At 36.6% G+C, this 27334-nt stretch overlaps 1 long non-coding RNA gene across 4 annotated transcripts; it reads left to right on the top strand.

Annotated features, from left to right (window-relative positions):
* Positions 1–387: 387 nt before the first annotated feature.
* LOC115610904 lies at positions 388–25618 on the top strand. 4 transcript variants are annotated; one of them, XR_003992389.1, is made up of 9 exons: positions 388–1126; positions 1257–1469; positions 5511–5632; positions 11654–11709; positions 12326–12533; positions 12781–12899; positions 13036–13221; positions 20484–20623; positions 21693–25618. It is a non-coding gene; the product is annotated as an uncharacterized LOC115610904 (long non-coding RNA). The 4 variants fall into 4 exon arrangements; XR_003992388.1 differs by having other exon boundaries at positions 388–1469; positions 13064–13221; XR_003992387.1 differs by having other exon boundaries at positions 388–1469.
* The last annotated feature ends 1716 nt before the right edge of the window (positions 25619–27334 follow it).

Genomic DNA, 27334 nt, shown 5'->3' with positions numbered 1-27334 from the left:
TGCAGGTAAAACAGTGTCGTGGTGACACAAAAAGAAGACTTTCATAGTTCATATAAGAGTGACTTTCAGAATTACCTTAAAACCACGCACTAGAGAAAGCCTTCACGTTGTGGTCGAGAAACCATTTGCCATACTTTGGTAATGCATGTTCTGTTGTTGTTACGTTTGGTTTTTGGGGTTTTTTTTTTAAGAACATTCGTTCAGAGAATTATTTCTTCTTAATTATTTTTGCTACCAATTTTTGTGATTATTATTTTGGGATTAATATTGTGATCTTTATGCACCGATTCTTATGCATAAAGACTGAATACTCAGTACATGGAGAGAAATATATAATGAGCTTATTTTAGAAATTATGAAATTATTTTAAAAAGTTTTGGTCTTGCTGTCATAATCCAAAGTCTCACTATTTCTTTGTAGGTTATAAATAGATGCCTCTTTTGGTTTTGGGGAGTTAGACTTCTTGGATTCTTATTATTGGAGGCTCAGTGAAGTACTTCTCTAAAGTAAAGTTAAACGTTGCTAGTTTAGGATTGAATCTTGCAGGGAAAATCCTATGTGTGAAAGCAAACCACCTTATTGTCTTTTAAACACTGTAATTGTTCGAAGCTATTCAGAGGTTATACCATAGCTTAGTCAAATTTTTTAAGTTTTCTTAGAAAACTTTCTAAAGTGTGTTTCTAAGCATGAATCTGCTGTGTGCATACGCTCTAGGTAAATAGTGGCACTTAAGTTCTGCTATATTTATTTCTGAATTTCCAAATAATCTGCTTAAAGTAGTGTTTTTCACTCACACACAGACTTTTGGTATAAAGAGGAAGAGAATCAGAAGGCAGGAGCCACTGTTTCTCTGAGACTCTAGGTCGCCATGATTTATTCCAAGAAGCACCTCATGCATTTCCCTGGATGAACTGACAACAGGAGTTTTACAGTTGTTCGGTGGGATCAAGGCTTTGCACTAAACCACTGCCTGCCATTCAATTACGCAATGTCGGCAGCAGAAAACCCCAGCCTTTTCTGCACATATGACTTGCCATCACCTTTGCTTTTACTGGTTTGTAAAAGAAGTGAAATATGCATGCCTGAGCATCCAGCTGTTACTGTTGGCAAGCCTCCAGTACCAGAGGTATAGCATTCCAGGGTTACAAATTAACACCATCATAGTGGGAAAGTGGTTGGTTTCTTTTTTTATTCCCAGTTTCTGCAAGCGTAGCACAGCATGAAAGTATGTGTTTGTTCTCTCTCCTGGATGGCAGGACTGACCTTCAACCAACTATTTAAGAAACTCTGCAGAGCATGACGTGCTGCACGCTGCATAATTCAACGGGAAGGAAACCTACTGCTACAGGAGGTCATCAAGAAAGTAAGATGAAGCAGCACTCTGAAAGGAACAGCAGCAGGACATGGCTCAAAATATTATCAAAGGAAGAACACTGTTTTCTTAAAGGGCAGCAGTCTCCATTGTGAAGGTAATACATTTGCATTGCAACACTTTTAGAAGTTATGTGATTTTCACTGGGGTGTCATGGCATCCAGACAAAAAGCCACACACACACAAAAGAAGAGTTTTTAGAACGTATTGTATGCTTTCAAAAACTGCCTGAATGTGTGCATGCCACTATGGAGGACTTAAGCGGTTTTAAGAGAAAAAGTTCTGCAGCTTCCTCGCCTAAACAAAAAATACTTCTTTTCCCTTTAAAGAAAAGGGCATAGATAAGTTTTAGAAGTATTGATTGCAACTTTAATTATAGAAGTCACCTAAAGTGGATGTGGTAACAGCATATAACAGAAAATTCTTCTTTTCAGTCTTTTTTTTTTTTCAGAATATACTTCTGATGGGAGAATTTAGGTTCTTACATGTAAAGGTCATGAGCAGTATTTTTTAAAGAAAGATGCAAGACCAATACATTCTCTACAACTTTGTGATTTATGGTAGCATAAACCATCCTGGTTTATCTGAGCATCATTTGATTGCCTTAGCATCCTCTTCTGCCAAAGTGGTAGTGCTGACTGATGGCCAGCTGAACATGAGCCTGCAGTGTGCCCAGGCAGCAGCCAACAGCATCCTGGCCTGTATCAGTAATATCATAGCCAGCAGGGCCAGGGTAGTGATTGTCCCCCTGTACTGGGCACTGGTGAGGCCGCACCTAGAATACTGTGTTCTGTTCTGGGCCCCTTGCTACAAGAAGGATATCGAGGTGCTGGAGCGGGTCCAAAGAAGGGCAACAAAGCTGGTGAGTGATCTGGAGAACAAGTCTTATGAGGAGCAGCTGAGGGAACTGGGATTGTTTAGTCTGGAGAAGGCTCAGGGGAGACCTTATTGTTCTCTACAATTGCCTGAAAGGAGGTTGTAGTGAGGTGGGGATTGTTCTTCCAAGTAACAAGTGATAGGACAAGAGGAGATGGCCTCAACTTGTGCCAGAGGAGGTTTAGATTGGATATTAGCAAAAATTTCTTCACTGGCAGGGATGTCGAGCATTGGAACAGGCTTCCCAGGGACGTGGTGGAATCACTGTCCCTGGAAGTGTCCAAAGACTGTGTAGATGAGGCCTTCAGTGATATGGTTAGTGGTGCTCTTGGCAGTCCTGGCATAATGGTTGGACTTGATGATCTTAAAGGTCTTTTCCAACCTAGTCAATTCTATGATTCTATGCTGTAGCATTAGAAATGTAGCAATAGCAGTTGCTTTGGGATGATCCTACTAATCAAAGCAACAATCCATCACTGCTGTGCCCCATGTCTGATGGTGGCCAGTCACAGATGCGTAGTGAAAGCATACTGAAAATAAAGGTAGAGTAAATGCATGATCCTTAAATATTTCTTCCAAGTTAAAACAAAATCAATAATTTATTTTATTATGCTACTTTTTCCAACACCATATATTTTGATGGGTTTTCTTTTATTATTTCTTTAATTATTTCTTAACCTGTTTTGGCTACTATATGCCACGGCAAAGTTATATGATTTTACAGTTGTTCTTTTCTTTTCCTTGATTTAAATCTGTTGCTTGATAGTTTAAGGAAGTGTCACCTAGTTTAGGTATTTTGGTAGGGAAAAAGTCAATAGATTTCTCCACCACCCCCCTGCCCTGCTTAATTCAGAGCCTTTCTAAGTCTATAGCTCTCTATTACGTTCTCTCTAAGCCATCCCTAGAGATAAACAGCTATAAAAGTTATATATATGAACTCTAATAAAGTTCTTATATAGAAGCTACTTGATGGTTAGCCTCATCACCCTTTTTTCTATGTCTAGTTCTTTTTGAAAGTACTAAGTCTGTATTACAGAATTTATCAATTTTCTTTGTTCATTGTTGAAGAATAACCTAGATTTTTCTAGGAAGCTGGAATTTCACCAGTGATCTTCCTTTCTTCTGGCAGTAAAGCTGATTTAAAGGATGACTAATATACTTAACATGTTGGCAACTTCACATTGAAATATTGAGCAAATATCACATGATCTGTGTGGTTTATTAATATTTAATTTATTGATCTGTTTTTGAAAATGATCTATTGGCATGTCTAACTGAAACAGTTCCTCAGACTTATGTCCTATTAAGAAACTCTGTGTTATCAGCTTTTCTTAGGCTTCTCTGCTATGAACATCAAGGCATTGGATGCTCAAATTTTTTGTGATGGCTTTTTCTTCCCATAGTGTCCCTTTTGTACCTACAAGATCTAATGACCCTGAAATTGAAGATCGCTGGTGCAGGATTGCTAGGCCATACAGCTATTTGGCAGGTGATAAGTCTGTAAAATTAGTCATAGCCTTGGGGTATTTACTAAGACATTCCTCAAATCTTCTTTTTGTCTTGCATCACTAATATTTTCATATTTATGCTATGAATGATTATGCTGCTTCTGGTCTGATTTACTCTAACTTCCCTGGTTTTGATGTATTTTTGCTGTAAGATCCTTAATTTCATTTAATTATGGTACATCCTATAAATAAGATCTTCCTTTTTCAGACAGGGTCTTTTAGATGTGCTTTTGTTATTTTTCTTCTGATTGGCTAGTGTGGTGTCTTTAGCTATTTTTCATGCTGAATTTAACTTTTCAGCTGCTTTTTTTGTTTTCCCTTTTTTGCAAGCTTCACATCTTTATATACTACTGTTAATTGAAAGTAAGCAATAGTATTATGAATAGGTAATTCTGTATCTCTTTTCTTCTATAAAGATATAGGTCACTGTTTCAAAGTCACTGTTTGATTGAGGTATTTTGAACCAAATCCTGCCTTTGTTCAGGATAAAAATCGGTCATTTTTTTTCTCTTTTTGTGAGTTCTGCAATGAGTTGCTTTGAATAGTAGTCATGATGTGATATCAAAAATCTGTATTTTGCATTATATAGCATGTCATTTGTCCATTGTAGAGTATGTTCTCATTTATGGTTTTATTGACTAGTCTTGGAATAAGATATCCATTAATCAGTTTAATTGACCCTTTCTTCTGACCTAAAAACAGATCAGTCACAGTTCTGATCTTATTTACTCATATATAGTGAAATGTTTTTACTATTAAAATGGATCCCAGATTTACTTTGGGAACCTTAATAGTCCACAGATAAAGAATAGAAAGAAAGCAGTTTCTAAAAATGGAAGAAAAAAAGGTCATCCATAAGCTGAAGGAGCTGATATCGAGATGTTTAAAGATCAATGCAAATTTCCCCAAAAAGCAGCTATAGATATAGTCTACGACGGAACTGTGGAGTTCTGTGAGTGAAATAAAATTGCCTACAGAAAATAATGGAGAATATTGTAAAACTTAATGATTACTATGTTACACAAGACCCCAAAAATAACTCCTGAAAGCCCCTTTTACCCCTGAAACTGCAGGATAGCAAATTGTTTTTATGTGGAGAAAGAAGAGGTAGAAATTGTGCTTTAATTTAGACTTTTGTCAGTTGGTTCCAGTGGGTTCATGTGACAAGGTTTCAAGATAAATGGAAGAAATAAGTATTTTCCCAAATTACTAAGGTATGTTTCTGTTGTGCTGAGTCTGTGCACCCACTACACACTAGATTTGTACTTAACCCTAGTATTCCTTCTCTGAAATGGCAAACATGCCCACGGCACTTCGTACAAATGTCGTTGTGAATGAAATGCTGAAGTACTGGCTATGAATTGCCTATCCACATAATCTGTAAATTACTTAATAATCCATAAAAGGGAACAGACTGTGTCATGTCAAAGGTTTTTGCTGTATCTCGATGAGTACAGCTCTGCAGAAGTCACTTAAGCTCTACAGATGCATTCATTCACTCTGGGAAAATCTCCTAACGACTGAGGTAGAGGAAGGTTTTCAGCATCTAATCCTTGTAGTACAGATCTCCAACACTGCAAGGAAAAGATGTTCCTGTAGCGGATCAGGTAATAAAGTCTCCCTCTCTGGCCCACAATCCTAGAATGAATAGTTAAAGTCTGGGGAATAGCATGGCATAATTGAACAGGGAAGAAACGGAAATTGTATCATGTCATTCTGATTTACTGCATAGCATAACTGCATGTTTTATACAGGGGGAAAAAAGAAAAAGACCACCTTTCTGTGAGAACTCTGTGGGAGTGGAGTAGTTACATTGAGGGGTTTCTTTCATGTTGATGTACTTCTACCCTATAACCCTCTTGATGCCGCACTAAAGGTAATGTTATTTTTAGTAATATGTTACTTAAATGTAATATGTAATGTATGCATACCATAATCTCATCCCTCCAAAGAATACAACCGGGCTGGGTCAACTTAGAAAAGTGGTCTCTTGTAAAGCAGGTCTCAGATCTTACAGCTCCTGTATATATTAGTCAGCTTTAGCCATTGAGGACTACTCAAGTGTTTACAGTGAATTCCAAAGAATTTGCGGGATTATTGTGAGAGAAAAAAAAGTTTTGTCTGGAGAAATGCTGACAATCTCTTAATACAGAAAGACCAGTATGGGTGCTTTATGATCCATATCAAAGAAAGATTTCGGTGTTGCTGATATTTAAGTACAGCTGCATAACAAAAAATAGTCAAAAGCATAAAACTACATGGCTGAGATTCAAATACGCTCATAAAGCAGAGTGTTTGGATGCTCAGTGAGCTTTGTAGCCCCAATAAGTCTCACTTGTCACATCAGAAGCCTTAGGCACTTTTGTCCTGTGATGGCATCTTGTTAGCAAGCAGCAGATCCCAGCAGAAACAAAAGCTTAGGGCATCTCTGCTGAACTGCCCAGGAACTCCAGTTTCACTAGAATTCTGCCTAACAAGAGACTTGGTTACTAATTCGATTTGTAGAAGAGCAAAACCTTGGCAAATTAAAAGCAGCAAACACTCCCAAGTGATTTGCTGCAAAGCAGAATAAATAAGTAACTGCTTTTAATGAATCATATTCCATTAATTTCCCGTAACAGCAAAAGTAAGATTTTTCCCTTGTTTGTGAGTGAAGTTGTCTTATTCGAAAATGTCCATTATTTGAAGCATCGATAGTAAAGATGGTTTATAGACAAAGACTTGATTATGTCAGTCCTTGATTCAAAAGTTGCCGTTTATAGATTATTATCGATGTCAGGAGACAAACAAGTCATCATCATCTAACTCAAAAATTGTTTCAGAGTTCACAAGAGAAATGTATTTGGAAAACAGTAGGAAGATTTTATCCTTAACATCGTTATCACACAATTACAAGGAATGAGAAATATCTCTCACACGTATGCCTTGTGCTGTAGCAAAATAATTGCTCAAACACCTAAGTTCAAGATTAAACAAGCCGGGCAAACTCAAAGTATATTTTGCTATTTTTCTCCCATTACAAGATTTGTAAGACATTGTAACAAGAGCTAACTGCAATAGGAGAAATTAAGCAGTGAGAACTGTAGCAGATGTGTCTATTCTAAGTTTTGACATACAGAAGAATTTAAGAGTCCAAAATGCCTTGACCTATTTTGCAGGGTCAGAGCTGAGGCAAATATTCTCAATAATTCTCAAAATAGCAACACTCCCTACAAATATAAAAATATAGAAGAAACAAGGACTTTCAACTTTAATGCTAGATAGAATGAAATACTTAGCACTGGCATGCTGTGCTCTTATTCATTCCCTGTGCATTCATTCTCCACCATCTTACTGATTTTCTCTGATTTCTGTCACTCTTCCACAAAAAACAAAACAGATGTGTCGATTCTCACAGAGGAACCTCTGCTTTTGGTGCTCACCATCATTCATTGTTTTATTTCCCTTTCTTTTCAAAAACTTTAAGTTAAAGCTAAGCTAAACCTTAAATTGTAGAAATTATTCCTCTCCTGAGTTTACAAACAGTTCGTGTATTAATCTTTACTCACTTTAGCAGTGTCACTATAGTGTAATGCTTAATTTACATTAATAATCCCAATGACTTCAGTTGGTTCCTGTTGTAGGACTGAAAGTCAAATATGCATCTTTAGTCATACACTTAATGAGCTCATTTGGCATTTAGTCCCACAATAGGAATCAGATGAAGTCATTGGGATTACCAATGCATGTTAAACATTGAAATTTTTTCTGGATTAACAGTCAATTGTACTTAACTGTTCAACACAGTCAGTAGAGATAACTAAAGTGAACTGTCATTATTACGTAATTCTAACAGTCATGGAAGAAAAACACAAGTTCCTTCCTCAGAGGCTGTTTAGGATTGATTTTTATTCTGAAACATAAAAGATACAAACTACCAAGTAGGTACAGCCTAGAGATGCATGCCGTGCATTACACTTAAAAGTACAGCTTGCTGATACTTGTGCGAAATTATTGAGAATGGGGATATTCTCTTCCCACAGAGGGTGCTTAACGGCTATAAACCCTAGTGGTATTTTGATGTTCTTAGCTATTAGAATATCTACTTACCAGCTAGAAACAAATAGTGGGTTTTCTGTGGAAGGAGGTCAACACTGGAGTCCCACCAAATTTCTGTTTGAACCCATGTTAATGTATTCTTAAATACCCTGGACATGGAGTTGAATAAGTGAGAGTAAATAGTATGCTGTTAAACCAAAATTATGGGAGTGTAGTGAAGAAAAGGACCAACTGTGAGTAATTATAAAGGGACAAAAAAAAAAACAAAACAGACTGGCTGAAAAAATGGCTGATGCAAATAATAGTATGTAATGCAAAGTAATACAGGGAAAATATTTTAGCTTTATGTATGTAGTGACGAGTTCTGAGTTGCCTATTGTTATACAGGGATGAGAGTATGGGACTGCAGCAGATAAAGCTATCTGTATGACAATAAATGTTTTCTAAGAAAGCAGCATTTCAATGTAAAGTGTTACAAAAACAGCAAACAATGTCAAAAAGAAGAGCAAACAGAAAAAAAACCCCAACATATTCTCCTCCTCTAAAACTATGGCATCCCCTTCTTTTGAAAACTGCACAGTGGTCTGGTTCACCTTCTCAAAAGGGACAGAGTAGACATGCATGGCAAGGTGTGACAAGGATACAAGATTTAAGGCTTGATTGGGCATTTGGTCTTGCAAGCTGTGGCTGCTTTCACAGACTTGTCGTTTTCTGTCTCAGTGTTCCTCCAACTCTTCAAGGTTTGTTGAGTTTGTTGGTGCCGATTTTCTCATGTCCTTGTGACAGGTGATCACAATTTGTTGAAGGAAGACACTCATTATGAATGATACATAGGTATCACACTGCTTAGTCAGTGATTCATCTCAACCTCTCAGCCATCTTTTTCCCAGTTATGTTTTCTGTGCTTTTAAGTACCACCCTAGATGACAGTGGAACTAGTCTGACACTTGCTCAGCAGCAGTTAACAACAGACTAAAAACTTTTCCATAACACTGTTTATATCTAATTGCAGTAACATTCAGATTTTTCATGTAAATTTGAGCTCTCATCTTTTCTTTCTTCTGAAACTTGTGTTCACATTGTTAAGCAAAATAATTTTTTGTTCTTGATGTAGAAATAATTTTGAGGTCTGGAAAGGTCAAACAGCTCATGGTCTGTACTATTTTACAGATTAATTGGCACAACAGAATAATTATAAAACTTGGAAATTCACAACTGGAAAATCCTCAGTATGTGAAGAACTTGCTTGTGAGAAGGAGCCAGTTCAGGGACAAAGGAGAAATGTATTTCCTGTCCTCAGCCTTTTTGACGTTCTTAAGCACGAAAGAGGGATAGAAGATGGTTATCACCATTTAGAAGCTTTGTACACTATAAAGCACTAGAGCAGTAAAAACTGTAGTGAGGATCCTTAGGGTAAGTGTAGATTATCAAAGGAACCAAGTTAGTAAGGCCTGGCTAGCAATCACTGAAGAACTGACAGTGGAGGCTCCCTTTACCTCCTTCAGCTGTGAAATGCACTGATTTAACAAACCGTGTTTTAGTTTTCCTCTGTTTTTAGTTTCCTCTGTTAGGCTGAATCTGATGCAGAAACTACCTTTAATCATAAAGCATGGTGTACTCTGTAGATGTGGGAGATGGTCACGGGCATGGACCAGCTTATGTCTTTGCCTGAGTCCTAATATCTATAAGATGGTAGGCATTACTCTAAAGCTGAACAGCTGTGGAGCAGAAGGATTTTTCATACATACATTATCCTATTTACTATGGTCATGTCAATACAAGAGCAGAACATTTAGAGCTGATGGTGTCTAATCTTTCATATACTCTTCTTGATAATCATTATCCACCAGAGGAAGCTGCTCTAGAAATATTTTTAAAAATAGTTTGTATTGTGGATTTTGGCTACAAGACATAATTCTTCCTCGCCTTCAGCCTAAAGGAATAGGTATGTTATAGAAGTATGTGTACTGAGGTACAAGATCAATCTTAATACATGCAGTATGCCTTTTTATAACCATGTGTCATGCTTTTATCCATTTTATGAACAACTTTCAATCCTAGGGTTCATGAGAAAAGCTAATGCACAAGGCTCTGTGCCAGTTTAACAGCAGAGTTATTAGGATATGATATTAATGGAAATAACCTCTGTCAGTAAGATGGACTAAGCTTACTTCTGAAGCCTATCTGGTCTTTACCAGTTTTATATTTCACATGCTCCCTTAGGCACATCAGTGCACTGGCACATAAAGTTATGGAGTTTAAGGAATGTAAATTCCACCACTAAAAATATTCCTATGAGTAAAGTAAGAAGGAAAGTTCAAAGTTGTTCATAATTTTTTGAGCCAGTGACTTCTGAATACTAAATATTTTCTTTTCTAAATGCTAAATTGGAGTATGTAAAAGTGGTTGAATCTTTCACAATTTCTTTTAATTTACTGCTGTGGTATCTTCCTTTTGCTTTTCTTTGTTTCCCAGTTCTCTGAAAGAATCCATCCAAGTTATGGACAAATTTTGTTATCCTTAGTTATACTTGGCTAATATGGTAAGCTTACTTACAAGAATAATCCTGACAATCTTAAAAATTAGGTACCTATATCATCATACATTAATCTGTTCACATCTACACCAATATTTCCCAAATCAACATTTTTGACAGCAAATAACACAGCAATTCAGGTCAAGTCTGCAGTTTTTAAATTCCAACTATTTATTGTGGTCATCCTTCAGATTATTTTTCCAGGTGTGTGTAAATGAATAGGTGGTTTTTAAGAATTAGTTGCTGCAAATGTTTTGTTTTTCTTGTATTTCCACGAAGAGCAAATACAATCATGTTTAAGGTAATATAAACCTGAAGTTTTTACGTCATACTTGAAGTGGACTGCATATATATAGGGCAAACAGGAATGGCCCTTAGAAAATATTACTATCCATATAAATTTTAAAGTTCCATGTATGTAAAACAAAAACAAAACAAAACAACAAACAAAAGAGTAAGTGGATGCATTTTACAGCATCTATTTTATCTGTCTCCGTCACAAAGAAATATAATTACCTGTCTTTAGAACACTCTGAGAAAGGACAAAAAACAAAATACTTTGAGATAAATCCCTTAACAACTAGGGACTAAATTTCTTTGCTGGACTGCTAAAACTGTAATACCTTATTTTCTAAGATTATATAAAATGGTAATATACCCTAAATGTTTAGATGCTTTGTTATATAAAGAAAATCAATATTTTTTGCAAGTAGCTGCTGAGTCTGATCAATCATTTATCTATATTCTGCTCCAAAGCCTGTGGATGTTTTTTTAACAAAGAAGATCTTTTGTATCAAACAGTAGACAGATTAAATGCAATTTATTGAGATTAAGTTTGAGGCAGAATTCTTAGTCGACTCGCCAATGCATCTTTTTGAACAGCTACAGGTAGCTGCAGTGAGATGCATTTACAACTTCCAATAAGCTTAAATCTAAATGATCAGCAGCATGCCTGAGGCTGTGGTGAAAAACTAGGGCAGATTCACTGTCTTAGAAGTCAATAAAGGCAAGTTTGCTACTTGCTACAGCTACTGGCAAGGGATAGCATCCATTCAGCACCTGCTATATTTCAAGCTCCATTGAGCTGCTTCTGGGCAGCTCATCTGATAGCCCTGAAGGGAGTTTAAATTTGAGCAAAGTCCAAAGAAAAATCAAACAAACATTTTCTGCCTTGAAGCACTAGATAGAAAATCTATATATTGCATAAAGCAGTAACTAGCATACATTTGTATATGCTTTACACAATTTATAGGTTAGCCTTCTGTTTAACTGAACAAGGGAATGCCAGTAAACCTAACACCACAGCTTTTTTTTTTTTTGCAGTTCTGGCAGTAGAAAGAGGCACTTTGGATACACTGTGATGTGACATGATCTTTCCTGTGAGTATCCTTAGTGGTGACAGTTCCTAAGAGTCCCAATCAAATCTGGATTCTGATCTTAATGCATAAATTTATAACAGGAAATATATAATAGGGAAGAGTTATTATTACTTATACTATTGTAATTTCCACTTCTCTGCCTTGATTTATCATTTATAAATTCCTGGTACAGCTTCCACATTGGAAAAGAGAATAAAAGCATGTGCTTTGAAGTTCAAAATATATTAATGTAGGTGACCCATTAGATTCCCCTATTACCATTGCTTTCTTAAATTGGGACTGGTTGGCCCAGCTTCATACCAGATTAGCAGCAAAGTAGTTCACTGTTGCCTAAGGCTTTTTAGCACGAATTATCCTTCAATTTAATTTCAACATTATCAGCTCATGGTGTTTTTCTAGACAGAAATGTCATGTTTTAGACACAAGCTGTGATTTTTTTAAAAATATTTTGTTACCTGCCTTTTTCTATATTCAATAGCATAGGTAAAACTGCATGAAAATAAACTTTCTTTTTTTCCATTATGACTAATCAAACTGGAAGAGCTGCTGAGGCACCTAGTGCAGGAATGTATGCAAGGAAAAGGAAACTTCATTTTTCAATTAATTTATTTTTCAGAGAGATAACTTCTTCTGAAGTGGGATTAGAGCTGAAGAAAGAAAAGGAATGGCAAGGAACTAAAAATTTCTAGAAAGCATCATCCCAGTTTCTATGGAAGAAGGATTTTAAAAAGCTGCCTAGAAATTGAGAGTTTCTCTCCAAAGTATCAGTCTGCAACTTCAGATTTCAGAAAAATGAGAGACACCAGGAAAACTGAAATACTAAAGTAAGTAAAATTATTTTCTTTTCCCAGCACAGAGAAAAGCTGTAGGTGCTTCACAGAAACATAAAGGAGAAAAGGAATATTCTGAGACTAAGGCTATTTAGTCAACATATTCTCTAAAGGAAATTGCAAAGCGATTAACAACACGAAGCAGACCCAGGGCATACAGCCAGGGATCTATCTCCTCTAGTAAGCAAGACATGAGAAGAGGCTATTGCAGTGGTAGTATTAAAATTTTCCCTGATTGCAGGTATTATTGGAACGTTTAGCCTGACCTCTGTAGTAACTGGTCCTTATTTTTTGCCAAGATACTCTGTACTGAATCCAAAAATATTCCTGGATAAACCACGTCTTCCAGAAAAGCAGCAGGTGAGTACACCCATCCTATTAATAAGGCATTGCAATAGTTAATCCCACTTAGAGTTGAAATTGCATGCATTTTCTCATATGAATCTGTGTGATTTTAGACTTTCAGTGCCTGTTTCTTAATCTTGTTTTCTTTAAGTGTTGTGCAGTGTTTTCTCCTTGTGAAGGTACTTATGCACTACCTGAATTACCACAAACGGTGACAGGGCAGAGGGAAGAAAAAGCCATTTGTGAGATTTCTCACCATAAGAAGTTACTTTGGATTTTGGACTTTGCCATGTCTGTCAGAAGATGCAACTAATTACCCACCAACATATTTGACATGGTAATGCTTAAATCTTCTAACTTTCTGTAGGCCCATTCTACCATGCATTTTCCATAATGCCTTGAAATCCCTTGGTCAGATTTCTGTATCCTGTAAGCTTTAATTTTATATTAATTAATTTTATATTTCTTTTTTTTTTCTATATTTCATTTGTGTTGTTTTCTTATACTGTTAAGTACTGTCCTCACATTGCCCTGAACCACGATGCACTTCTGGATGTAATTCTCATCTTGATGACAGAGTCGTTACCATAGGATTCTTCCTGTCTAGCAACCATCTTATTTTTAAAGAATTTCCAAATTTCTTTTGATATCTTTCTCTTTAAACATGTTTTTCTAACCTGTTTCACTTATGATGGCCTTCATTTTGGGGAAAATCACTCCTTTGGAAATTTATTTAGTAACACAATTCTTAGCAGCTGGGACTATGTTCTTTTTCTTTATAGAAAAACCAGTGGGCAGCTGCATTATGGCTACTGGTCTGTTGGTCTAGAAATAATGTCCAGTTCTGTTATTGATTAATCTTTATTCAACCTAATGACATCCAAATTAAATTAGAATTACAATTAAAAGCAGTGTTTTTTGAGCTTGGAAGCTACCTTACTCATTTAGCATTGTCATTATTCTACTGTTTGGTATCCCATAAGCTTTAATCATAGAATCATAGAATCATAGAATCGTAAGGGTTGGAAAGGACCTTAAGATCATCTAGTTCCAACCCCCCTGCCATGGGCAGGGACACCTTGCCCTAAACCATGTGGCTCAAGGCTCTGTCCAACCTGGCCTTGAACACTGCCAGGGATGGAGCATCCACAACCTCCCTGGGCAACCCATTCCAGTGCTTCACCACCCTCACTGTAAAGAACTTCTTCCTTATATCTAATCTAAACTTCCTCTGTTTAAGTTTGAACCCATTACCCCTTGTCCTACCACTACAGTCCCTAAGGAAGAGTCCCTCCCCAGCATCCTTGTAGACCCCCTTCAGATACTGGAAGGCTGCTATGAGGTCACCACGCAGCCTTCTCTTCTCCAGGCTGAACAGCCCCAACTTTCTCAGCCTGTCTTCATATGGGAGGTGCTCCAGCCCTCTTATCATCCTCGTGGCCCTCTTCTGGACTCGCTCCAACAGCTCCATGTCCTTTTTATGTTGAGGACACCAGAACTGTATGCAGTACTCCAAGTGGGGTCTCACAAGAGCAGAGTAGAGGGGCAGGATCACCTCCTTCGACCTGCTGGTCACGCTTCTTTTGATGCAGCCCAGGATATGGCTGGCTTTCTGGGCTGCAAGCGCACACTGCCGGCTCATGTTAAGCTTCTCGTCAACCAACACCCCCAAGTCCTTTTCTGCAGGGCTGCTCTGAATCTCTTCTCTGCCCAGCCTGTAGCAGTGCCTGGGGTTGCCCCGACCCAGGTGTAGGACCTTGCACTTGGCTTGGTTAAACTTCATAAGGTTGGCATCGGCCCACCTCACAAGCGTGTCAAGGTCCCTCTGGATGGCATCCCTTCCCTCCAGCGTATCAACCGAACCACACAGCTTGGTGTCATCGGCAAACTTGCTGAGGGTGCACTCAACCCCACTGTCCATGTCACCGACAAAGATGTTGAACAGGACCGGTCCCAACACCGATCCCTGAGGGACACCACTCGTTACAGGTTTCCAACTGGACATCGAGCCATTTACCACAACTCTTTGTGTGCGGCCATCCAGCCAGTTTTTTATCCACCGAGTGGTCCATCTATCAAATTGATGTCTCTCCAATTTAGAGACAAGGATGTCATGTGGGACAGAGTCGAATGCTTTGCACAAGTCCAGGTAGATGACATCAACTGCTCTGCCGCTGTCCATCAGTTCCGTGGCTCCATCATATCAATCTGCTCCATCAATCAAACTGCATTGCCCAAAATCCAGTTTTTCTTTATGCATGTTAGAGAAATACTTAAGACCTTGAACTGGTGATATTTTTTTTTTAATAACTGTTTTCAAATATTTATATGACCTTTCTTAATTACCACAGTTTTCTAAATATGGGGAGGGGGTGTGTGTAATTTGTTTCTTACAGTTATTCACATGCATTAAGGTTCTGCATTATCAGTACTTGATTTAGTTACAGATTTGTCTAGTACAGAGTGACTTCCAGCTTCTTCCATCTTTTTTCTTTTTTCTTTTTTTTTTCTCCCCTTTCTTTTACCTTGGTAAGCAGCTTATTCGTGACTTTTTAACATTGTAATAATCTGACTTGTTTGGCACGTTTCAGGAATTTGTTTGCTCTTCTCATGAGTCATAACAACTCTTTTCTTTAGCAAAACAACTGGCATTGGTTATGTAAGCAGTTTTATATTCCTTGTCAGATCAGCTGAACTTGTTTGCAATATGCTGAGTAGGAGTTTGCATGACAGTTGTCATCTCAGCAGCCTTTTCTCCCTGTTGCTAATGCAACAGGCTACTTGATGTCCAGCTAGTCTCTGAGATCATTAGCTCATTATCATCATCATATTTGGAAATGCAGCCTGTTCTCATTGTCTAGCCTCCTCCCTTATGGATACGTTGTATACTATTTTGCAAAAACAAATCTTCCACTTTGCACGAGCTATGCAGACAGTAGTATGTCTGCAGCACTTGCAGTAACAAATTGTGCTGCAAGAACAGCTCTAGAATGTTGCTAATATCTCCTACTGAATGTTGCTGAATCTCCTCCTGTTGAAGTAGGTCTCTGACAGCAAAGTATGTCATTAGAGGCAGCATGTAATTTTATAATCCCATGCAATTTACAGTTGTATTTTTATTTTTGCTCCAGGCAATTGGCACATGTTTTGCACTTGATACTGAGCGCTTTCACTCTCACCTTAGTGGTAGTAATGCTTTCAGCTCTTTTTCTGCAGTCTCTGAAATACTGTGTAAGTAGATACATCTCTTAACTGAGGAGCTTACAAATTAGGAAAGCATATTTTACTTCAAACTGTACTTCTCAGATTCTTACCTTGAAGCTTACTTAACCTCTAACACTAAGACAAATGGAAATTCACTACTAACTCACAATGTATATTTCAATAGCTGTTTAAATGAATGGCTTAAATTAATGGAGGTGGATTGAATATGACAGGCCAACAGCTATGTATGAAAATGTACTCTATTATCAGTCTATATCTACCTCTGAATAGGAAGTACCCCTTCTAAAATGAGTATACGGTGTGCATGCCAGTTGCACATGCAACCTAAAATTTGATAATCCCCCTAATTGCTAGTATACTGAATGACTCTCATACATACAAATGAACACTTAACATGTTTTTGTAGCTCATTTGCCTTTATGAGTATTTTTAAAGGGCACAGCCCTGAAAATTATGACTCCAGAAATCTGCAGAAGTGGCATCCTGTTACCACTCTTAAAAGACGAAGAAATGTCATTCCTAGTGTGTTAGTTACCAGTGAAGACACTGTAGAAACCTAAGAGGATGCTGTTAATTCTTTACATCAGCAAGGCAGTGTCAAAGGAATCTTCTCAAGACATAATTAGGAACTGAAATCTAGGTTCCTCAACTCAGAGTGCTCTTTGCTTGCTTTAGTACAATAAACAACTCTTTGTAATTAGATGTGAGTTCTTCTGATAACATGATTTTTAGAAGGTTTCAAAGTGAAGGCTCACAAACCAATAAAATTGTACTGCCACGTGCAACAACAAGAAGCTCTCTCTCTCAAACATATAGCCCTTAACTGGCTCAGGAGACTGCCGTCCTATGTCTGAATCAGATAGGCTGGACTGTCTGTGACACTCAGTGGTTCATTCAGAGTAATAACTTGGCATTTGAACTCTGTTTCCATGCATTCACAAGCAAAGTAGTAAACTTTTTCTTTTGGGTATCCCCAGTGTGACAAGATGCATGAAGAAATACCCATTCGCCTTCTAAGAATAATCTAGCCTGACAGGACGTAGGGAGCAGTATCGACCTTCACTCATGACTTCAGTTTTTATGCTTCTGTTTGGTTTTAATGAAAGAGCATTGCATAGCTAGTACAGAATAACCTAGAACTGCTCTTATTTCACGTTATTATTTTACACTCATATTATTTTAATGTGCATCTAAACATTAAAATTTATAATACTTAAAAGCAACAAATACTTAAGAGCAAAACAGGTTTCAGTTTTGGAAATGAGATTAAGGCTTCACTAAAAATTGATGTATATGGTACTTTGTATTTTAAAATATGTTTGTGAATAGGGAAGAATAGTACCTCCTTTATGAAGCCATTTTTGGAATGATACTTTAACAAAGGAGTGATTTATGCATTTCATCAGATGCTTCACAGTGAATGATATTTTCCATTGGCATATAAAGGTACCTCTCTAAAATCAAAACTGCTGACTGTCCCCAGGACACTTGGTTATAGTCTGAAATCTTTGTGGAATGGCTTCACTTGGATGATTTCCTTTACGAAATGTGAATTTCCCCCTTGCTGTGGTATACCTATGATATAATCTACATTCAGCAGTAATGAAACTTAATGACTGGCAATCTACATAAACAACTAGCTATTTCAGTTAATAAAATAGGCTTCCTGAAACACTTCTTCAGTTTCAGCAAGGTCTAAGAAATCACTGTTATGTAGGGTATGCTGGAACAAAGCATTCCTGTAGGAAGCTGGATCCTCTCACACTGATATTATGTTTCTGATTCTCTCTCAGCAATAAGTGTAAAGCTCATGCTTTTGGCTCCATCATGGAGCTAGCAATTGTAACTGCAACTAAACTGTTGACACTCATCCTTAAACTTCAGTATCTTTAATATCTCTACCCTACCTAGTTGTAGGATAAATTCAAACAGTCATAAGACATTTTAAAAGCACATCATGTTTATTAAGAAATTGTTAGGAAGAGTAGAAAGATTGCTAAGCTATCAAAAGTAATAATTATAGTCTGCAAGTTAATGCATTTTTTAGACTTTATTTAGAAATGCAAACATGACAAAAAAATTTCTTTCAAGTTCTCAGTGAAGAAGCTGGTTTAGTACATTCCTATTCATCAAATAACTCTCTGACTTTCACAAGTTCTTTAACTTCATAATCACTTCCCATGCTTATGAACTTTTAGTAGTCATAAAAAGGTTCTTCCTTACTGAATAATCTTAGTATATATATCAAAACAGCAGAATTTTCGTCTGCTTTGGTGAAGCTTTTCAATCATGTTTCCATCTTGAAAACTACTATATACCGTTTATTTCATGTTTCATACTGTGTCATTTCCACATTAGCCTCAGCTTTTAAATTCTATTGCTGCCTTTGACAAAGGGGATAACTCCTTCCTCACATGCCCATAAGAAAAAAATCTTTAAAAAAACAAGTTCAATGCAGTTTGAAATATAACACAATGATCACACATACTGACATGTCACATAATATTTATATCCTAGTCTTTCCTCAAATAAGGACATAGCGCAGTTCACATTCTGAGAATCACTGTGTTTTAGACACAGTTGAAATGGCAGTTACTATTTTTAGGTCGTGCTTTGTGTATATTGAGAAGATTCAAAAATCCTTCTGTTTGATACAGATTTCTGTGTGTGGACTGATCAAGGGGAATGACTCATCAGGTTTGCCCAGGGTCACCATATTTTGAAACAGATTCTTCTGTTCCACAATATTGGCAACTTATTCATGAGGCACTTTATGAATTTTCATTTTTCAGAATTTTAAGCATTATGTGACTATACCAGATTAATAAATATGTACAAAGTCTAATTCTACCTAAATTCAGGCACTCTCTTTATAAAGTAGGCTCTCTGATGTGTAATTTTCTGAAATTTACTGGCTGAATTTCTGTGGAGCTTTGGCCATGCAAAATACCTGGCATTCCAGCTGGGAAAAAACAGCATTTGAGACTTTGTTAAGCGAGGAACTTTATGGGGTGGATTTCCCCCAAAAGGAGAATTTCAATATGTCTCAATTTATCATTATATCTGCTGAGGAACTTTTTGACATTTTTCAACTTACTGTCAATGTCCTTATACAACCACATTGATCAGAACTGCATAGTTTACTCCCTTCAAAAATAAGCAAAAAAACAAACAAAAAAAATCTTAAGATCTATTTTGTCTTCCATTTTTGGACTTTTGTTCTGAATAATCTGGAGAAGAAATAGTAGGCTTTTGTGACTGCGTACATAGGGGGTGACCCAATATTTAGAAGCCGCTTTGTTGCTTCCCTTAAAAGGCACTCTGACACAATTCCAGCTTGTTTTCAATAAGGTGTAAGTTGGGCAGAAACAATATATCTCTTTCCATAGTTCACCTGCTTCATCTTTTTTTCCTTTCCTTTAGCAGTTGACTTGTCAAAATGACTAAGCCCATCAGCAGTTTGAATTGTAAGCATTTTCAAAAGGATCCAGTTTTGAAATACTAATACTTGAAAGAAGTAGACAATTGAAAAACTAGGTAAGAAAATGGTCCTTGAGTAGAAGAGCAATACACATTTTGACAGTTTCAGACTTCTTCATAACAGTAATTAAGAGAGGAGGTAGGAGTAGCATTAGTCAAATGGATTAAACAAGTCAGTCAAGTACAGCAGGCTAGAAGGGGCCTCTGGATCTATTAAGTGAGGTCTCTGCTACTGCATGTAGCCACAATGCATTTTCCTAATCATAAAGTTAGGAAGATCCTTTTAAAACAAATTTAGTTGTTTTCTCTTAATACTTGATGGAAATTTAGTCTACTACCTAAAATTTCACTCCCAATTTTCATGATTTTTTTTTCCTTGGGCATTTTATATATGATCTTGTCCCACTCTAGATTGAACTCAGTTTCACTTTTGTTATTCTAGCCTTCAAGGTCATCTGTCTCTTCCTATACAACATTCTAATCTTCTCCTTTATTGCTGATGACTCTCAAAAAGTTATTAGCATATACCTACTTCTGTGCCAACATCACTAACATAATATTCAACAGCATTTTTTCACCAAGACCAATGCTTGACCAGCCCCTAAAAAAGCTGATTTTTACACAGTGAAAATAGATCTATTAAAAAAAAAAAAAGATTATCTAAATTATAATCTGAAATAGTGCATACTCCCTAAAGGTATAATATTTCTCAGTCAATTTGATTGAGTACAGTCAGAAGTTCAAGAATGGAGCTGATGGAAAAACAAAATACCAAATAACTCATGCCAATAAAAAAGTGCTTCTAAACACAGGTCTATACTGATGGCTTCTCTTTTCTTTCATAACAACATTTAATATGGATATGGGTTATTTTTTTTTTTTTTCTCTCTAAAGAATCTCAGGAGACCAGAGGAAATTTTTCAGACTGAAATTCGAATTCGCTTGTGCTAGGAATAATGTTTTGGCTGACAAAAGGCTGACCAAAGGCTGACCAAAGACTGACGTAGTGCTGCATTATTAATCACAGAAACTAGGTAAGCTTGGCTGAAGCTCTTTCGTTTCTTGAGAGTTTATTCCCATTGTCTTTTGCACTGACAAAATAAACCTATTACCAAATAAGTAGGTGCAATACTTCTGAAAATTAGTATAGATGTGCCTCTATAACTATGTTCGTGCAATTGTTTGCTAAGTCTATCATGAAAACCACTCATAGCAGTAGAAGCATGTTTTCTACATGGTGCTTGTGATCATCTCCTCCAAAACATGCTTCCCTGATATGATTTTAGGATACTTTTCAAGAAGCTGTTCAAATAAGTGTGCTTAAGCAGCTTTTTAAGTGCTTTTTATTGGTTACAAAGCAGATTTGTGTTCATAGCAAAGACAGGTCCTTAGTTGCAGTGGCTTCAGTCAGCAATTACATGATAACAGATATAAGCACTGTGGTTGACTCGCGCATAATGGCAGTTCCATCTTCACTCAAAAGCAGACGTAAGCAATGCTCAGAAAACTCTTTAAACACTGCAGGGTTTTTTCCTCCCTTTTTCATCAATAAAATTTGTGCCTCTTCACAAGATATAAGAGTATGTGTCATTGTTATTCATGGAAACTGTCAGGCTTTTTAACTCCGCCAAGAAACATGATAAGTGAATGACAGATGGGGACTGCTATCTTGGCGAGGAAGTTCTCTGCTAGCGGAATGCCACGGTATGACACCTGAAAGAAGAGATGACAATTTAACTTGTACTTATACATAAACATCATCTGAAAAGAGGCATTTAGTTGTGAAATAGCCTGAGATGCCATGATATTAATTCCTATGTATATAGGCTTATACTGTCTTCAGTCTTAACATGCCAAATGGTCTTGAAAAGCTTAAAACATACAAATTAGGCTTAACACCAGTAGTGCAAACCACTCTGGTGACTTCCTAAAGGCTAGAAAGCATTTAACTCAGGTGTAATATCTTGAGAACATGAGCTTGAAGATTGTATAAGAAACTTCAAAACCCCTATCTATTGCTGAGGAGTTCAAAGTTTTGTGATGCTTTATCTTGGTGAGTATTTTGTATGATACTTTTTCACATGCCTATTATATGCTTTTCAGGTCAGGAATGTGTATCAGAGTAATTAGCTCCAATATTACATACATCTACATTCATGATGTGCCAATGTCTGCAATGCAAGGTCATTTAAAGCACAGGAAGGACGTAAGTGAAAATCACTGCTCAACTAAGCATGTGTGTGTGGGAACACACATGGGTAGGAGAAGAAGGCTGATGGTGAGCTGAAGACGAAAATTCATTTTGGGCTAAACAAAAGTCCTTGTATGCATTGAAATGGAGCATTTTCTTTGAACTTTGTTTAAAAAGGTCTTAGGCATTTTTTTCTATTTAAAATTTTAAAAGTTTCCTTACAGTGTTCATGTTTCACCTTTTTTTTTTTTTGTTGATGTTTATTTTTTAACAAATCCACTTACTTCCACGTCGATTCAAAGTCTAATTTTTTTTCATTGAGTAGAATCTATTATTTCAGCAGAAAGCTTCTTCCTAATTTTTTTCTTTTTTCTCTCTCCTCCAGGATATGTAAAATTGCAGATGCATGTACCTGTAAAAAGTTCTAGGGAATTCAGAATTTACTACTTGACAGACTTCATTAATCACTTCATAAAGACCTCTTAACATTAGTTATTCTTAAATTTAGCATTAACTCCAGGATGAATTTTTTATTTTTTTTTTTAAATCCATTTGGCCCTATTCTTAGCTTTTTTTTTTTATCCTTGAACATGGAATGATCCTCTTGATATTGTATTAAGTAACTAAAATCAGCTTCCCAAGGTGTGGAAGGCCCTCTATGTCCTAGATTTGAAAAAATGTTTCCTCTAAGTAATGGTGGGGGAAATATTCTAAACTATATTTGCGAAGGTTGGGTATTAGCACGGAACAACATTTCTGTTTCAGAATGTTAGCTTTTTTAAAAAAACTAAGTTTATCAAGCCACATGAACAAGTACTGTTTTATTGCCTATAGCCTGATTCACCTCTCATTTACTCCAGATTGCTCTAGCTAAAATGAAGCTGTTCTTGTTCTCATTTTAATGAAAAACTCCAAGCCAGATACATGTGTTCAAGAGGTCTAACTCTGAAGTGAAAGGACAGGACAGAATGCTTATTGATTCACATTACAGCAGCAGATGATGCTATTGGCTTTCCCCATGTACATTTCAGTGTTGTCTATGGACTACCAGCTATCAAGTTAAGTTACTGCAGTTCCAGTACCTGGTGGTGCTTCTGACTATTTGGAGGCAAAACAAGATTTAGAAACATACAGTAAGCTGGATATTTTGAAACAATATATATTACAACATATATATATGGATATTTTAACACTAGAAATTGCCAGCTTTCACGAATATTAATAAAAAGGTTAAGCATGTGGAGATGTTCACACATTTGTTAAAATTGTGTTTGCCCTCAGTCTCTCCACAGTTATTATCCTATCCTTTATTCGGGCTATGAGCAGAACTACTCTTCACCACCCCTCCCCTGAAAAAAAAAACCCAAACCAAAACAAACAACCCACAAGAAGACAAACACAAAACAAACAAATTAAAAAAAGAAAAACCCACATCATCTTTAAACTCAGGGCCACTTAGGTAGATGTGACTTTTTTTTACATTTGATAGCCATTAAGACTTTATTAGCTTTGTGCTATTATGAAATTCACTGAAATTAAAGGGTTTATTTCAAAATTTTCAGTCAGCTTTTAACGAAACTCTTTGATTAGTTTTATTTTTATTTCCTTCATAATATTCAGTGATGTCTGTATTTCTTATGTTTGAGCCTTTAATGTATTCTGAGTCCTACTACTGTTGAATATCCTATGAGTCCGAATGAAATCTGAGACTGAAAAGGCAACTTGTGATGTCTGAATTGCAACAGCAAAAAAAAAATCTTTCAGTTCTCATGACGGCTATTTTGAAATATGGATAACAGCTTCCATGGAAAATACTAAATATCTGGTTAATAAGGCTGTAGATCAACTGACAGTAACTACTGGTTATAAAGATAATAGTAAACGTTTTTCTGAGTGGCATTCTAGTCCTTTATGTTTTACCTTCGATTGCTTTATCTCTGGTCTTCAACATTTGCATGTAAAATGTCAAATATGTTAATACTTGAAAAGCAGAAAAACCCTTACCAATCCCCCTTATAAAAATACTTTCTGTTATAGTGTATTTACCTTGAACCTTGTTTCTTTCAGCATTTATCTTCTTGAATATGTTGGAATCAATATTGCAAATCACATTCACACAGCTCATCAGAAATCACTGGATTTAGCAATTATAATTTTAAATAAAATGACATTTTCTCCTTAATGATGAAGCAATACATAGTCATTAGAATGCAGCTTATGTAATTGCTGGGTTGCACCCAGAATATAAAACCATCATCTTGCCTTCTATGACATCTATGATGCCTTTTTACAGTACACTATGGAATTCAGTGCAGTAATGTAGTATAAATGTGCTGCTTCTCACTTGTTTCATGTTTTTATATACATTTATACTAGAAATTTGCACTGATGGAACTGGAGCTGTCAGCATTATGATCTTCATTTGCATTTTCTTTGACAGTTTCCTTGTCAAATTTGAAGGAAGTATTTATATACCATTTGTTGTCCCAGGTATACTTCACTGAAATAGTCAACCATTGGTGAGTTAGGGAAATACTACATGTTATTAGCATTGAACTGTCAGCAGCAAATCAACATTTTAGTTTGCTTGCTTTCCAAGCTGATATCTTGATCTCTGACACAGTGGGGAGAGGAAAAGATGCAGGTCAATACAGTGTTTGAGGTGATATGAGATCTCTGTTCAAGGCACTAAAGTGACTTTCTTCAGACCTCAGGGACGTGCAACATAGCCTAGGGAATGGCAGGAAGGCATGGTGAGGGTTTGGGGCACATGGTACTCAGATGACTGGAAGTGCATGGAGGATGACAGAGGTATAACCTGGTGCCATCTCATCCATTCATCCCCTTTTATGATTAACTGAAATAAATGATTCCTAGTGCTGAACCTGGTCTTAATCTTCGAAAGAACTGCTTGGAGCAGCCCAAAACAAAACTGGAGGCAAATAACCAACTAAGCAATGTGGAGCTCCCTCTAGCCCATTCTCCTCTCTTATTTATCAGCGTAGACTCCTTCAAAGTTTGTTGGCGATGCTCTGGTGAGAAATCAGAACTGAAGGTGACATCTGCTACCTTTTCATATATTCTTCACATTTTACAAATTTGGTGAGATGAGAATTTCAATCTTGTTAAGGAAGCTTTGCAGAATGTACTGCTTTATTTCCAGTAATATAATGTTATTTTAGATCCAACCTGGATAAGGTTGTGTGATGAGAGTTTGAAGGCCTTATGAATTACCAGACAAATGAAACTCTTGGATGTGAAAAGAGTACTGTCAATGTGAGGCCTTACTAGATACTTGGAAAATGTACAGCAAGCTTGCTGAAATGGACCAGAGAGAAAACCTAAAAGAGTTGATCTTCAAAAAAGCTGAATGCTTTTTCTAGCTAACAGAGTTGAGTTTATTCTGTTCTTGTAAATCTAATACATTGCTTCTGTTTGTTGAAAAAGATGAGCTAAAAGAAGATAACTTTTCTTCATCCAGCTTCCTGCAAATGCCATGTTCCTGCACCATATTTAGGTCCAAATTACTGTGGATTTTGTGAAAGGAAGAATGAGCAACTATTTTTCCTGACATCAGTGTTTTATGATTACTGAGCTATTTAGAAATATTTGACATTGTACTGATTTTCTCTCTCAAAATAAACTTTTCTGATTACCCTTACATTTCAGTGATTTCTTTTGTGCAGTAGTGAATCTGCAGCTTGTGAGGTAACTGGCAAAAAGTCTGATCCATCAGCATTTTTGTTTGCTTTCTTGACTTTGTAGTGGCACAGCAACAATGAAGAAGCAATCATTCATCATCCAGCCAAACAAAATAAAGATTCGAAAGTGGAAATAATTTATGGTGTTAGCATTACTCATTTAAGTTCTGTGTGAACTTTCACTGAAGCAATGGTTTTTCTTTGGAATTTAAATCAAACTTTGTAATTCTGAAATAGGAATGACATTATTTTCTACATGCCGGAGATCCAAAGATGGACACACACATATACACGCACATGACTTCCCCAATCATCTTTTCATATAATTTAGCTCTTTTCATAGCTATTAAACTTTTTATCTAACATAATGGACCTTTAAGTGTACTATGACTAGAAAATGTCCACTGGCTAAAAAGAAGAGGTCTTCAGATTTATAACTTTAATTTTAATAAATGTTTGTAGTATACTCCTCAAGTAAATTTCCTGTCTTTGTGCAATATTGCCAAACTTAATAACTTACTTAAAAAATACAGGCAGGATCCAAAAATCTTGATAAAAGGAACTTCTCCTGAGTTTCTCTCTGGGGACTGACTTTCTGTATTTCCTATATGAGTAGGAGGGTTCCTAGATTTCCCTTTCAGCTGAAATTCTCAGTCTCAAATTCTTTGAGAACAAGAGTTTGATTCTAAGAAAAACCCAATGAATGAAATTTACAAAAAATATTTCCACAGTTAGAAGCAGTACAAATATGTGATGATGATTTTGAAACGTGATGTCAAAACTGCAGACAGAGGAGGCCAAATGACTTAGAAACAGAAGGTCAATGAAAAACTGTTACATGTATTGTTATTTATAGCCAGAGTCTATATATATATGAACATTTCCGTTTTTGAGGTGAACGTCTTGAAACTTTTCTCTGCAGTATATGTTGAAAATATATGTTCTTTGTGGGAGTTTGGATCTTGGATTTTGAACTTTTGTAAAAGAGTTGAATTCACATTGAATTTCCATTTCTACTTCTAGTATGCTACCAGCGTTATGCCTTTCACTTGAGGTTTTGGTTGATCCTAAGACAAGTGATACAGAAAGAGGGTGTGAAGTGCTATGAGGGACACTTGGAGGTCTGAGGGTGAAAACCAGCAATGAGAAAAGCATGTCAGTCCCCTAAATACCAGAATTGCCAACTGTTTGCAACTCTGTTTCAGATCTGGGTTTTGCTAGGAAAAGCAAATGAAACGGAAATGAAAATATGTCCCGAATGCACTAAATTGTGGTGCCAAGGTGTGCATGGTTTCAGAATACACCTCTTTCATTCTTTTTCATATATGGCTTGAGATTTCAAACAGCAAATATTTAGTTGAAGGTTGGAATGTATTCCCACTGAAGAAACTGTATGTTCTGCAGCTTCCCTGCAAGTTCTTTGAGGGCAAGCATATGTTATTGCCACATGCCTTGATGTGTGCTTTCAGCTTTTAACTCACAGGACAGTGATGTGCGTCTGTTTTATTTTTTCCTTCCTTTAAACTAGCTTAGCATCCTAAGAATTCAGCAGTTCTTATTAGGGCTAGGTGGTTCATGATCGTGTGAAAAAATTATTTGCTGAAAAACGTGCCTTTATTCTTTACAAAGCAGACCTGAGTTTGCCAGTTGTGGACAATGACCCTTACCACAAATCGTTCTGAGGATTCAGGAAATTAAACTGAATTTCATCTCTTGAGAGTGAATGTCTGCATTCACTTCAACCTCTGGAGAGGGACTTAAGCAGCATGCTGTGGAATTTCAGTATCAACATCTCCTAAATCTTTCCTGTCAGTAGTCCTACTTTTTCCATAGAATTATTATATGATCTCATA

Source organism: Strigops habroptila, chromosome 7, assembly GCF_004027225.2.
Source record: "Strigops habroptila isolate Jane chromosome 7, bStrHab1.2.pri, whole genome shotgun sequence".
Taxonomy (NCBI): Eukaryota; Metazoa; Chordata; class Aves; order Psittaciformes; family Psittacidae; genus Strigops; species Strigops habroptila.
This window is presented reverse-complemented; position numbering and strand designations above follow the sequence as displayed.